Below are 12,983 nucleotides of genomic sequence, written 5' to 3'. Positions count from 1 at the left end.
AGAAAAACATACTTTCTTGATGACAATTTCCAAGTATCCCCTAGAAATGTGGGTGGCGATTCTGGGAGTTCAGAATATAAATGTTTTTTTGCAAATACTCTTTTCTCTTTCTGACACCTTTCTGACACATCATAACTGAGTCTCCTTGGGGAAAGAAAATGCAGTGTACAAATAAGCATCAAATCATCATCACCATCATCTCACTCACTTTTCATCTTAAGAACAGACAAGCATCTCAAGCCCTGAAAATTACCTGGGAATGAATCCCACTGGAGCATTGCAGCACACCAAAATACCTGGGAATTACTCTGGACTGTGCTCTGACTTATATGAAGCACTGCTTGAATATCAAGCAAAAAGTGGGTACGAGAAATAATATCATACAAAATCTGACTAGCACAACCTGGGGATCACAACCAGACACAGTGAAGACATCTGCCCTTGCGCTTTGCTACTCTGCTGCTGAATAATAATAATAATAATAATAATAATAATAATAATAATTATTATTATTATTATTATTATTTTATTTTTATACCCCGCCCCATCTCCCCGAGGGGACTCGGGGCGGCTTACATGGGCCCAAGCCCAGTCCACAACAATAAAACAAAGCAATAAAACAGATCAAATAACAATAAAACAAGTAATAAAAATCACATTCAAGGACAAAAGATAAAATCTTGGATAAAATCTAGAAAAACCTGGGCCAAAGTGTCAAAATCATCAGGAAGGGGAGGATTATCCAAATTGTCATCGCCTTCAAGGTGATGGAAGAGGCGTAAATACGGGACTATTATTAGAAATGTAACTGGATCAGTAATCGAAGGCCTGCTGGAAGAGCCATGTTTTCAGGCTCTTCCGAAAGGAGAGGAGGGTAGGGGCCTGCCTGATCTCCCTGGGGAGCAAGTTCCAGAGCCGGGGGGCCACAATGGAGAAGGCCCTCTCCCTCGTCATGAATACGCATGTCCAGTGTGGAATACATCTCACCACAGTGGATATGGCTCTTTATGAGACCGCATTATCACAGGATGTCTACGCCCTACATTACTGGAGAAATCATATTGTTTAGCCAGTATTGCACCACCTGACATCAGTCAGGAAGTAGAAGCCTGTAATGAAAGGACCAAGGCATTGACATATCTGGCCCATCCTTTGTTCGGATATCAGCCAGCAAGCTAATGCCTTAAAATAGCTACCTAAGATCTACAGAAATACTCATAGGAACACCTCAGCAAGCGAAAGTCTAAAAGTGGCAGGCTAAAACCCAGAACCTCAATCAGTGGCTGATACCGGATGAGAGACTCCCTCCTGGGCACAAAGAAGACTGGGCGACTTAGAAGGCATTGAACAGAATGTACTCTGGCACCACAAGATGCAGAGCTAACTTTAAGAAATGGGGCTGCAAAGTGGAGTCCACGATATGCCAGTGTGGAGAAGAGCAAACCGCAGACCACTTATTACAATGCAGTCTGAGCCCTGCCACATGCACAATGGAGAACCTTCTCACAGCAACACCAGAGGCACTCCAAGTGGTCAGATTCTGGTCAAAGGATATTCAGTATAATCCTAAATTTTTAACTTTGTGGTTTTTCTATACACTGTAATTTTAGTCTCAATTTGCTTCTGATATGATAAATAAATAAATCATCTCACTAAATGAACGGAGAAAAGTGGTGAGAGGGGGAACCTAGCAGTACTTTTAAGAATAACCAACTTATTTTTGTTGGAAATTTTGTGGATTTCAATCCACTTTTTGGCATACTGATGGAGTCAATGTCAAACTTCACATATATTCACCGTTAGATAGTTGTGTGGCTAGAATCAGAGCATAATTGAATATAGAAAGACACAGCTTATGACACTGACCATAAATGATCAGTTCTCTAAAGTGATAATGGTTTGTCAGGATGGAAATTAAAATATTTTGGAGATGTGAAAACAATAAATCTGAGAGGCAGTTCTTGTGAAATCAGAAACTTTATTGTGGAGAATTGTTTTGGTGCATGAAAACATATATGTAGTAGGTTGAGAAAACTTCATCCTTCCTAGACATAAATCTCTGACACTGAGGGAGAATTTCTCAAACAAAAATCAAAGAAAGATTGAGTTAGAGAAACAGCTGAATTCACAAATTTCAGTCCATTAGAAGAGGCATGAACAGAGAGACAATGGCTTCTTGCTTCCTTTTCATGTTTTTATACTAACACAGCTATATCTTCAAAAACTCTTCCTAACGAAATGAGTTAAAGCTTTTCAAAGGACTGGAGAGTATTTTCCATTATCCAGGATGAAACTAGCGATTTCAAGCTGAATTTTGCCACTCAGTCTGGCAAACTTTGCATCTGAAAGCATCTTGTAATGAGCAATCCTTTTCAATAAGCACAGAGGGGAAGGATGGAACCAGGCCTTCTGATTACATCTTTATTTTAACGTCTACTTCAAATTCACATGTTCATGTCTGTTTACGTTCTGTTTGATTTCAGCAACATCTGGTTGGTGTGATACATGATGACAGAACATAAAGCTGGACAGCATGCTGTGCCATTAACAGAATTTTAAAACAAGCCAGGCACCCTGACTTGTAAGCCAGGAATGTTATTCTTTTTCACACAGATATACTACCCTCTCAACACGTTATGCTTAGTTGTTTCTGCTGCACACTAACGTGCTGAAGTTGCTATATACTGTAGCAGTCCACTGTCTGGCTGAGAGTGTAAGAGGAATTAGTTATAAATATTACCTGTAATTAGTCCCCCCCACTTAACCAAGGAATGACAACAATAATAATGAGAATTGTAACTAAATGAGGAACTTCTAATTCTTTTGCAATTGTAGTGTTTAATTACATTTGACCCTCTACATTTGCGAGTTTGACTTTGGTGGATTTGATGAATATATTCTCTCTAGGAATTTCTTGTTTCTCCAGTAAAATTATATGGTCAGGTGGAAATGTACCATAGAATTGCACTGGAGGACCAAGAGATTCCAAGAGACAACACTTCTCTGGACATTGTCAGTTCTCTAATATGATTGTGTAGTCAATTTCTGGTGGAAGACCATAAAGGTGTGTGCCGTCGCGCCTGGGGCTGTACTCTTAGTGAAAGAGGCATGGACGTGACATCTTTCCCCAGGGGATTGCTTCTTGCCCTCCTTTAGGGAAACTGGAACTCCCAAGGACCAAAACACTGTAGATAACTCAAAAACTGGGTTTATTCTTCACAAAGGGGGTAAAAGAAAATATACATTACAGTCTTTGGTTGTTTAAGTCCATGAAGCTTGTCCAGATCCCTCTTTCTCTGGCTGTGAATGCCGGAGCAAACTCAGCCTCAGTCCAATGACCTATATCTGAAGACAAGAGTCTTCCTCTGTTGCCAAAGGACTGATGTGAAGGCGCTTGAGACTCCTCAACGTTGTTCAGGTTGGCCCTGAACATGAAGTGTGAGTCCCAAGGGTAAGAACCTCAGAATTGGTGCTGAGAGGTAACTTTTGAAGGGCTTTTAGTGCCAAGCCTCTCTTTCACGTCCATCCGATAGAGAACTTGCTGATGGAATGAAAAGGAGGAAACACAGTCCTACTCCAGGAAGAGGTGGAGCCAAACAGTTTTGCTGAGTGAGCAATATAACAGGTACAAACAACATTGGTTGACAGATATAAATAACCAATCCAACTACATTTACAGGGTAAGGGCAAAATCAGGCATGATACAACAATTCAAATCTTGAAACTTATAGTTTGACATATAGATGGCGCCACTCGCGCCGTCACAAGGTGCATTGGAGGATCTAGAAATTCATAGAGAAGTGTTTTCTCTTATTAAAAAGGTGTGTTTTTAATTCACAGTTTTTCCATTTTTGCTGGTGTCTTGCTTCCTAGTGATTGTTGAGGACCCATTATACTTTTATAGTTATAAGATATAACCTCATTGAATGGAGAAGGAGAAAGAATATCTCATGATTCAAGTGTCAGATCATGCTGTTGCCTTGTAGTCTGCAATGGGTTTTGAGATGACCAGTGTTAGGATCACCATAGCAGCCTGGAACTGGCTACTACAGTTTTCTGCCATAAAGAAGGGAGATGGGAGAAAAGGAGGCTGGGTACAGGGTAGTGTAGATAAGACATCTGTATTGTGAGGGGATTAGAAATTGCAGTTAATAGACTGTGGGCACAGTGTTTGGCAACTAGGGGGTGGATGGGAGTTGGGCTGTTATATTACATGGTGTTTGATCAGGAAATCTTTAGAACTGTTATTGAGTGATTATGGAAAGGCGGAATAAATCATTTGCCTCCATCGTATTCTTGTTTTGAACTTGATTTCAACTCCAAGAACTTCCAGAGTCTTACAACCAGACTGTGTGTATTGTATCACAGCCCAAAAGTTAGTATGTAGTTTTAGGAATGTTTATACCCAAATAACAAAAGGAAAGTAGTTAAAGTAAACAGTTTCTTTGGAAAGGAGAAGTAAAGAGTTAGGTTCACATATAAACATTTGAGGTGTGCGAAATACCAAAAATCAGCTTCATTTCTAATTACAAAATTCAGGTGACCCCCATTTTGTTTCTAAAGTGTTTTGAAAAATTCATAAGGGGTCAATTTAATTTCTAATACAAAGTTCTGAAAATTTTGTTATTTTTTTTTGTTTCATTTGTTTTGTTTCAGTCCAGAATTATTCTTTCCATCCCTATGCTGAATCTATTTTTTTATTGGAAGGGAAAGGGAACGTGTTCAATCAATCACTGTGATTATTAGTCAGCATGGAACATTCAATAGGCAAGGCTTGGTTTAAATCCCTGGAAGGTGACATTCTGTTCTTGCCTGACTGATAGGAGGCTAAGTTCTGTATAAATATCCCAGCACCCGAAAATGGGACCAGAGGATGTTTTGAAGATGCATGATGCTTCAACAGCGCTGAAGCAAAATTGGTCCATATATAATGGAAACCATTTGGGAACACTGTGCACATTCCCTTATAGTCTGGGCCAGATTCAATTTAACTGTGCCTAGAGCAAAGTTCTCTAATGGTGGATCCTTCCTTTATCATTCTATCAGTGTGCTTCCCTGAAGATGGAGATGTTAGAGAGATGGAGCAATCTTGTGGAAGAAGGGAGGCTGGCTCTGACCATCTTTTAAATTTCCCTCAGTGTCTCACAATGACATAGTGTATCATCCAATGCCATCCAGAGTGTAGGACCAGCAATTTAACAAAATATCTGCCCACAAAATAAACAAACAAAAACAAATCAAGAGCAGGTACAGGGGTCCTGGCGTCTAAATCTTGACACTAGCCACATATTAAAGAGAAAATGTGGGTTTTATATAAGCAAAAAATAAATTAAATTAGAACTTACATGGGTCAAAAAATACACACTCCACTCATCAATCATATTTGTATGCTATCTTTTTCCTCCAGTGAGTTCAAGTTTCCCTTCCTACTTTAGTATAGGTAAAGGTAAAGGTTTCCCCCTGAAATTAAGTCTAGTCATGTCTGAATCTGGGGGTTGGTGCTCATCTCCATTTCTAAGCCAATGAGCCGGCGTTGTCCATAGACACCTTCAAAGTCATGTGGCTGGCATGACTGCATAGAGCACCATTACCTTCCCGCTGGAGTGGTACCTATTGATCTACACACATTTGCATGTTTTCGAACTACTAGGTTGGCAGAAGCTAGGACTAACAGCGGGAGCTCACTCCGCTCCCCGGATTCAAACCGCTGACCTTTTAGTTGGCAAATTCAGCAACTCAGCATTTTAATCCACTGCGCCACTGGGGGCACCAACTTTAGTCTACTTCCTACTTTATCACGGCAATCTTCTGTAGGTGTAGCTACACTGTAAAATTGGCCATTTGCAGTTGGCAGATCGTAATTTTGTCAATGTTTATTGTTTCCAAATGCCGGCTGAAATCTTTTGGTATGGCACCCAGAGTGCCGATTACCACCGGGCCCACCTATACTGGTTTATGGCAGAGCCTTTGCAGTTCGATCTTGAGGTCTTGATAACGGCTGAGTTTTTCCTGTTGTTTTTTGTCAATAATAATAATAATAATAATAATAATAATAATAATAATAATAATAATAATAATAATAATTCCCTTTCACATACACAAACATATACACTAGCATACATGCATTTATATATTTCTGTGGACTTGACTGCTTGCAGATTTGGACATTTCTCCATTTAAAAAACTTAATGGATGTTGTACTCTGACATAACAGACTATGCACATGTCAAAGTTGACCTCATTTATAAGTCAAGGACAGATTTGGAGGTCAAAATTATGGAGTTTGATATGACTTGTAGATAAGTTGAGGGTCATTCTGCAGAGAAGGGAAAGCACCAGTGATGACTGGCCACCACCATCAGGTTCCCATCCAGACATTCACATATTCCGGAAGTGGCACCATGGCAAAGAGAGTAGATCGGTTTGGTGCTTGTTTTAGGTTCTCGCAGGAAATACTAAGCTCTTGCTTTCCCCTGTTTTTTTGAGTTGATTATTTTGACTAGAAATTCTAGTTATATATAAGATATAGTAAGAGTAAATGATAATTCAGTAAAAAAAATAAGTAAAAATGCAAAGGCAGAGGTACTGTGCTTTTCAAATTGTCAATAAATTCATCCCGTTGTGTTCTGGCTCTTGGCTCATTGCTGTAGGCAATGATTTTCAGCAAAGATGATGTACAGCTTAATTTTCCAAACAGAAGGTGGGGATGCATCGGTACGATAGCAGTGAGAAATCTGCCATCCATTGTCAGTAATCTAAGCAGATATGACTCCTGATGATACCTTAAGATATAGCGTAATCTTTCTCTACACATTACTCCCATTTGCATTTACAAACAGTAATTTGCAATGATGCGTGATGCTCCATGAGATGTCAGAGTGAAAGATTTTGCTAAACAAGCAGACAGCCTTAGTGGTGCATTAGGAAATAGGCAAATGTGAATCAAGATTCACTGAGTGGAAAGAAGTATGTAGGCTAAATTTACAGTCTGCATTCTTTCTTATTCTCTCTTCCCCTCCCTCTAGAGTAAATAACCTATAGGATTTAAAATGCCTTCACTAATATAGTTGTGACAGATACAGGATTGTCTACTGACTTCAGTGGAATACTTAGCAATAAAGTTTAGTTCTCTACACAGTTTTCTGGAAGCACGTCTTCCTGCATAAACTGCAAAGTAAGCATATATAGGATTCCGTTTTGTTTAGGTATGTATTTGTTTAATATCCAAATATAGTTATAACAGGGGTCCTTAACCTTTTTTGTTCCAGAGACCCCTTTGTCAGCCAGGTGAAAACTACAGATCCATTATCAGAATGTAGCAGCAGATAGTTTATGACACTCAAAATGTGTGATGTTTATAACTTGTGCAACCTTGTGATTTATCCTCACAAAATGGCACCCCTAGACTTCAAAAGATCAAAGCTTGGGAGATCTTCTGTTTGTTACACATTCTGTGTTGCCAGATAGCTGGCCAAAGAAGCCACACAATGGTTTGTACTCAGCACGACTGTGATCATGTGTGGTCTAGCAACTGGCCTTGCAACTCTACTGTAATTTCAAAGTAATGGATGAATGTAAGCGATTTTTCAAGATATGCAAAAACTGCAATGTTATATGAAATGAATACTACTGTAATTTCTTGCATGCATTCATAAGTGAAGAAATCGCTAGATTTCAGTTAAGAGTAGGGCTGTGCATGGATCCATTTTTCAAAACGGGCTCCAGCTGTTCCAGCTCCTTTGGCCAGCCACAATGACAAGGGCACCGCCACCATTTTTTTACGGCCGCAATGTGGCTGCTAAAAACATTTGCCTTTGCTTTCTTCTGGCTACACTTCATGTGCAGAGAGGGAGTCACCCATGAACAGAGAGGGAGACAGCCACACATGCATGGGTCTCGCTGTGAGGCTGTGAGGCTATGAGCCCTGTTGCCTGCCTGAGCCAATCAGAAGAAGAAAGCTGTTTTCTATCTCAGTACCTTCACTGCTCTTAGGATCTTGCTTTTGGACTCAGTTATAATCTTTTCCTTTGGCAATTTCATTTATGGGCTATGAAAGGGCATTTGTGGAGGGGGATGTTTGTTTAAATATTGGGGTGGTTTACTGAAGGGAGGGGATAGTCTGAGTCCCCACAGAGAGAATTCAGTTTCTTCCTAGGTCTAGTTGAAGGACATTAGAGGAAAGGATGCCAGAAGTAGGGGTTTCTTAAGTCTGATGCTTTAACCCAGATCTAGCTGAAGGAGATCAAAGGAAAGGATGCCCGAAGTAAGAGTTTCTTAAGCTTGATGCTTTAGTTCAAATCTAACTGAAGGAGATTTGTCAGGACCCTGGCTGCAGAGCACCAATAACCTTACACAGAGGCCAGTCTCTATCTAATATCTTTATTAAAGAAATATATAAAATCAATAAAAACAAGTGAAGAATATAGTTCAGAAGCAGACCTTTCAGATGAGGTCAAATATAGTCCAGAAATGTATTGTCCAATATAAGATATTAGAGTTCAAAGTTTTAATCCACTTGACCGAAACACACACTTTGCCAAGCAATAGTGTGGGGAAATAACAGAGTCTTTAAAGTCCAATGAAGCTTGACAACAAGGCTGGAAATAAACTTGATTCTTGACTAGATCCGTGACTGGAGGCAAGACGAACATGAAGCATGAACAGAGTCCATGGTAAAACCATGAGACAAGGCAAGGCTTGAAGCTAGATCCGGAAAGCAAGGAACTGGGATTACGAAGTCCACACACGATCTCTCTCCTCAAGCTGATCAATTGACTCCGCAAAGAATCCCTCGCGCCAAACACCTATATTGGGTCTCGTTTTCCCGCCAACAGAACTCTTTCCCTAGAGAACGAGGAGCGAAACCCAACTCTGTCCAGATGCATGACTCCTTAGAATTTCCCAAGGGAAGCAGACCTAATCAGCCATTTGTTTGGCAGCGATTCTCAGGCTTCTCCGATTAGCCTCCCTGACTCCCCTATCTTTAGAATAATTTTCCCTCCTGGAAAACGGGGGGGGAGTTCTGCCCAAGGCCTGTTTGGCTGAATTCTTGAGGGCAAACATCAACATCCTGCAGGTGAAGAGACTCCGGCTCTTGCTGAACCGGCGAAAACCCCATGTTTTCCTCTTCGTCTGCCACAATAGTACTAGGAACAGGACTACAAGGCCCATGAGTCATCACAAGATTAGAGGAAAGGGAGGCTTGTAAATTCCCCATTGCTGCCAATGGGTCAGATCTTCCTGGATCTTCTGGCTGCTGAACCAAAAAACTGATTTTCCCTGGTCAAATTCAGGAGGCTCCCAAAAACAGATTGTGGGGGGGGGGGGGAGACAGTAAAATTCGGACACTGACAAGAGCATGGGGTTTAACCAAATTACACACCCCTAGCTAGGAGTCAGAGAACATAAGAATAATAAATAGTTAAAAAAAATTCAAGCTCCTGAACCTCTTAAAATCATGGGGAGTTTCTGAACTTGAATTGTGATCTCTTCAATTAAGAATGATATTTTTGTTCCATCTCCACATTTCTAGCATTACAGTAACTAAAATCTTCAGCTGGGCATGTAGAAATACGGCTTTCAGTCACAAAGAGAAGGCAAAGTTAATCAAGGAAAGTGAACACAGCAAATAGAAGAATCTAGGTGTGAATGATTTTGGATATTTCCTCCTCTTCAATGCTAAACATTTGGGTAGAATTCAAATGGGTGGCATGCCCTCATTTTGCTCTCCCCCACAGCTTAACCCTGGTTGCATCTTGGCACAGCAGAATCCTTTACACTACATAGGTCAAACTCAAAGCAGGCCAGCAGGCCAAATCTGGCACTATTACTTTATGAAAGCTTATACTACCAACTTTGTTGTCTCCATTTGTCTCTAAAGTGCTACAAGGTACCTTTGCACACTTACTTTCTACATCATTATAACCTGCAGCAATTTTATTTTCCCTTCCTCTCCTTTGGTAGACCATGTCTTTGATTTTAAACAATTGATCTGTATGTAAAAATACTTGTATATGTTTTATAAAGGAGCCCCCGGTGGCACAGTGGATTAAACCACTGAGCTGCTGAACTTGCTGACTGAAAAGTCGGCGGTTCGAATCTGGGGAGTGGGGTGAATTCCCGCTGTTAGCCCCAGTTTCTGCCAGCCTAGCAGTTTGAAAACATGCAAATGTGAGTAGATCAATCGGTACCACTCCAGCAGGAAGGTAATGGCACTCCATTCAGTCATGCCTGCCACTTGACCTTGGATGTGTCTATGGACAGTGCAAGCTCTTAGGCTTAGAAATGGAGATGAGCACTAACCCCCGGAGTCAGACATGATTAGACTTAATCTTGGGGAAAACCTTTACATTTACCTTTAGCTATGTTTTATAACGAAGTTTAACATTATTATTTTCTCTACTAGACCAGGTATGGGACTAGTTGTTGTTCAGCTCCTGTCTCGCAAAATGAATAATGCTGCAGTTGAGATCTTCCACTATATCTCATATTTCCACCCAGATCTATGACACCCTCCATGCCTTTAAGACATGAAAAGTGTTGTCTGTAAACTCTTAAAAAGAAAACCATATAAGTTCATGTATGAGTTAACCTGTCGTAATAGTCAAGGGCAAGTTTTGGACCCAAAGTTATAGCTTTTGATGTGGCCCATGGATAAGTTGAAGACTATCCACAATGAGGGATAAATGCTAGCTGCTGCCATTTTCTCATCCAGGCATTCAAAAAGGCCAGAAGCAGCACTGCAACAGAAAGAGCAAAGGAGGTTGGTGCTTCTTCAAGGTTCTCCTAGAACAGGTTAACTTATCACTTTTCACCACTCTACTCCTTTTTCATGAGAGTCAAAATATAGTACTTGAATTGATCTGTTGACCCAGGTTTTAGCAGTTGATTATTTTGTCTAACATTTCTAGACAATACAGTAGAGTCTGCCTATCCAAATTCCACTTATCCGACACACTGTATTATCCACCGCCCGGGCCTGCCCTCCCTCGCTCGCTCACCCCCTCCCGGCCAGCGCAGCAAAGATGGCGGCAGCAGCCACCTTTGCCATTTTCCCTTGCTTGCTTGCTTGCTTGCTCATTCACCAGGCTGGGTCCTGGGTCTGCTGCCACTGCCGCCATTGATGACGGGACAAGCCTGGTGAGTGAGTGAGCAAGCAAGGGAGGGAAGGTCTTTGCCGACCGCCCTCGCTCACTCACTCACTCATTCACTCACCGGGCTGGGTCCTGGTTCTGCCCTTGCTGCTAGGACCCGGCCCAATGAGTGAGTCAGCAACAGAGGAAGAGGCTCCTTCTTCTGCCACCCTCCCTATTATCCAAGAGTTTTGCTTATCCGACATCTGCCCGCCAGTTTATGTCGGATAATCGAGACTCTACTGTATATGGTAAATGATTTTAAGTCTGTACTCCTTATGGAAAGCAGAAGGCAGCCATAATGGCATATCAACTCTAATTCAGAAATTAAGTGGGGAGAAATCCCCCAGCTATATCTAGATATCTACAGCTATATGGGTGTCGGAAAGTGATCAAAATGGGTGTCAATAGGGTATATTGTATCCAATTTTTCACCTGAAGATGTTGGAGGGCATAGTATGCAATAAATGAAAAGGAAGTCGAGGAAAATAAGAAGCTCTCTGTTTGTCACCAGCTTCCCAACAGTTATTAATTTGTATTGCTTTGCTAAGTCCGACAAAGCTTGGCCAGTTTATATTACCTGAGGAGTGGACCTCCTATCTTTTCTACCAGTTACTGAGGGCAGTGTAAGAATTAATGAACCAATTTATCTATGTCTCGGCAGCTATCAGCCCCAGTGTCAGCTTTAACAGGGATAACAGGATGGCCAGGATTGGATGTTGCTGGTCTCCCTTTCTCTTTCCCTCTTTCTTTTAACCTTTGATGTCAGTTTCCTTTCACCGCCTCGATTTCATTGGAAAGTGTATATATTTTGTTTTGGTTACTTTCAAGTATTATTTAACAGGGAAATTTTATGGGCATGCTGACAGGAAGTTTTTTGTGTGCGTTTCATGCCATTTTCTTATCAGTCTTTAGGGTTTCTTTCTTTTTAAATCTGAATGAAGTCATAGAAATGCAAAGTGCAGTGCAACAAGAAAGAAAACCGTTGTCTTTCCAACAGTATAATAAGTAACAGCAGTCAAACACTTCTCAAACACTGCAGTGAGTAATGGGAATTAATAAGTTAAATAGTAACTTTGTCTGACTTAAATACCAATTAGTTAGGTTTTGGAAAAACTGGAATCTTTATGATCTACTGATCTATTTTAAATTGTCAAAGCAAGAACGCACACTCAGAGCTTTTAACAATTTTTTTTTCATAAAGCAGTCTTGCTTAAGAGCTACAAAAATATGCCATGCTGATTTGGTGTTATCTTCTAAATATGCCAGATTCATCAGAACCCATCTGACCTTGGAAACTAAGTAGGGTCAGCCCTGGTTAGTACTTAAATGAATAATAATAATAATAATAATAATAATAATAATAATAATAATAATAATAATTTACGATACTAGGATTTAAAGATTAAGCTGCAAAGGCTCTAGCACAAGCCAGTAAAGATGGTCCCAGTGGTGATCGGCACACTGGGTGCAGCACCTAAAGACCTTGTCTGGCACTTGAAAATAATTACTGCCGACAAAATTACCATCTATCAGCTGCAAAAGGCCACCCTACTTGGATCTGTACACATTACATCACATAGTCCTAGACACTTGGGAAGTGTCTGACATGTGATCCAATACAAAAGCTAGTATAGTGATCTTGTTTATTGTGTATTAATCTTGTTGTGCATATAATAATAATAATAATAATAATAATAATAATAATAATAATAATAATAATAATCATCCAGTACAGGTGGTCCCGGTGGTGATCGGCACATTGGGTGCCGTTCCAAAAGATCTCAGCCGGCATTTGGAAACAATAGACATTGACAAAATCACGATCTGCCAACTGCAAAAGGCCACCCT

This window comes from Anolis carolinensis, chromosome 2 (assembly GCF_035594765.1).
Source record: "Anolis carolinensis isolate JA03-04 chromosome 2, rAnoCar3.1.pri, whole genome shotgun sequence".
NCBI classification, from domain to species: Eukaryota; Metazoa; Chordata; class Lepidosauria; order Squamata; family Dactyloidae; genus Anolis; species Anolis carolinensis.
This window is presented reverse-complemented; position numbering follows the sequence as displayed.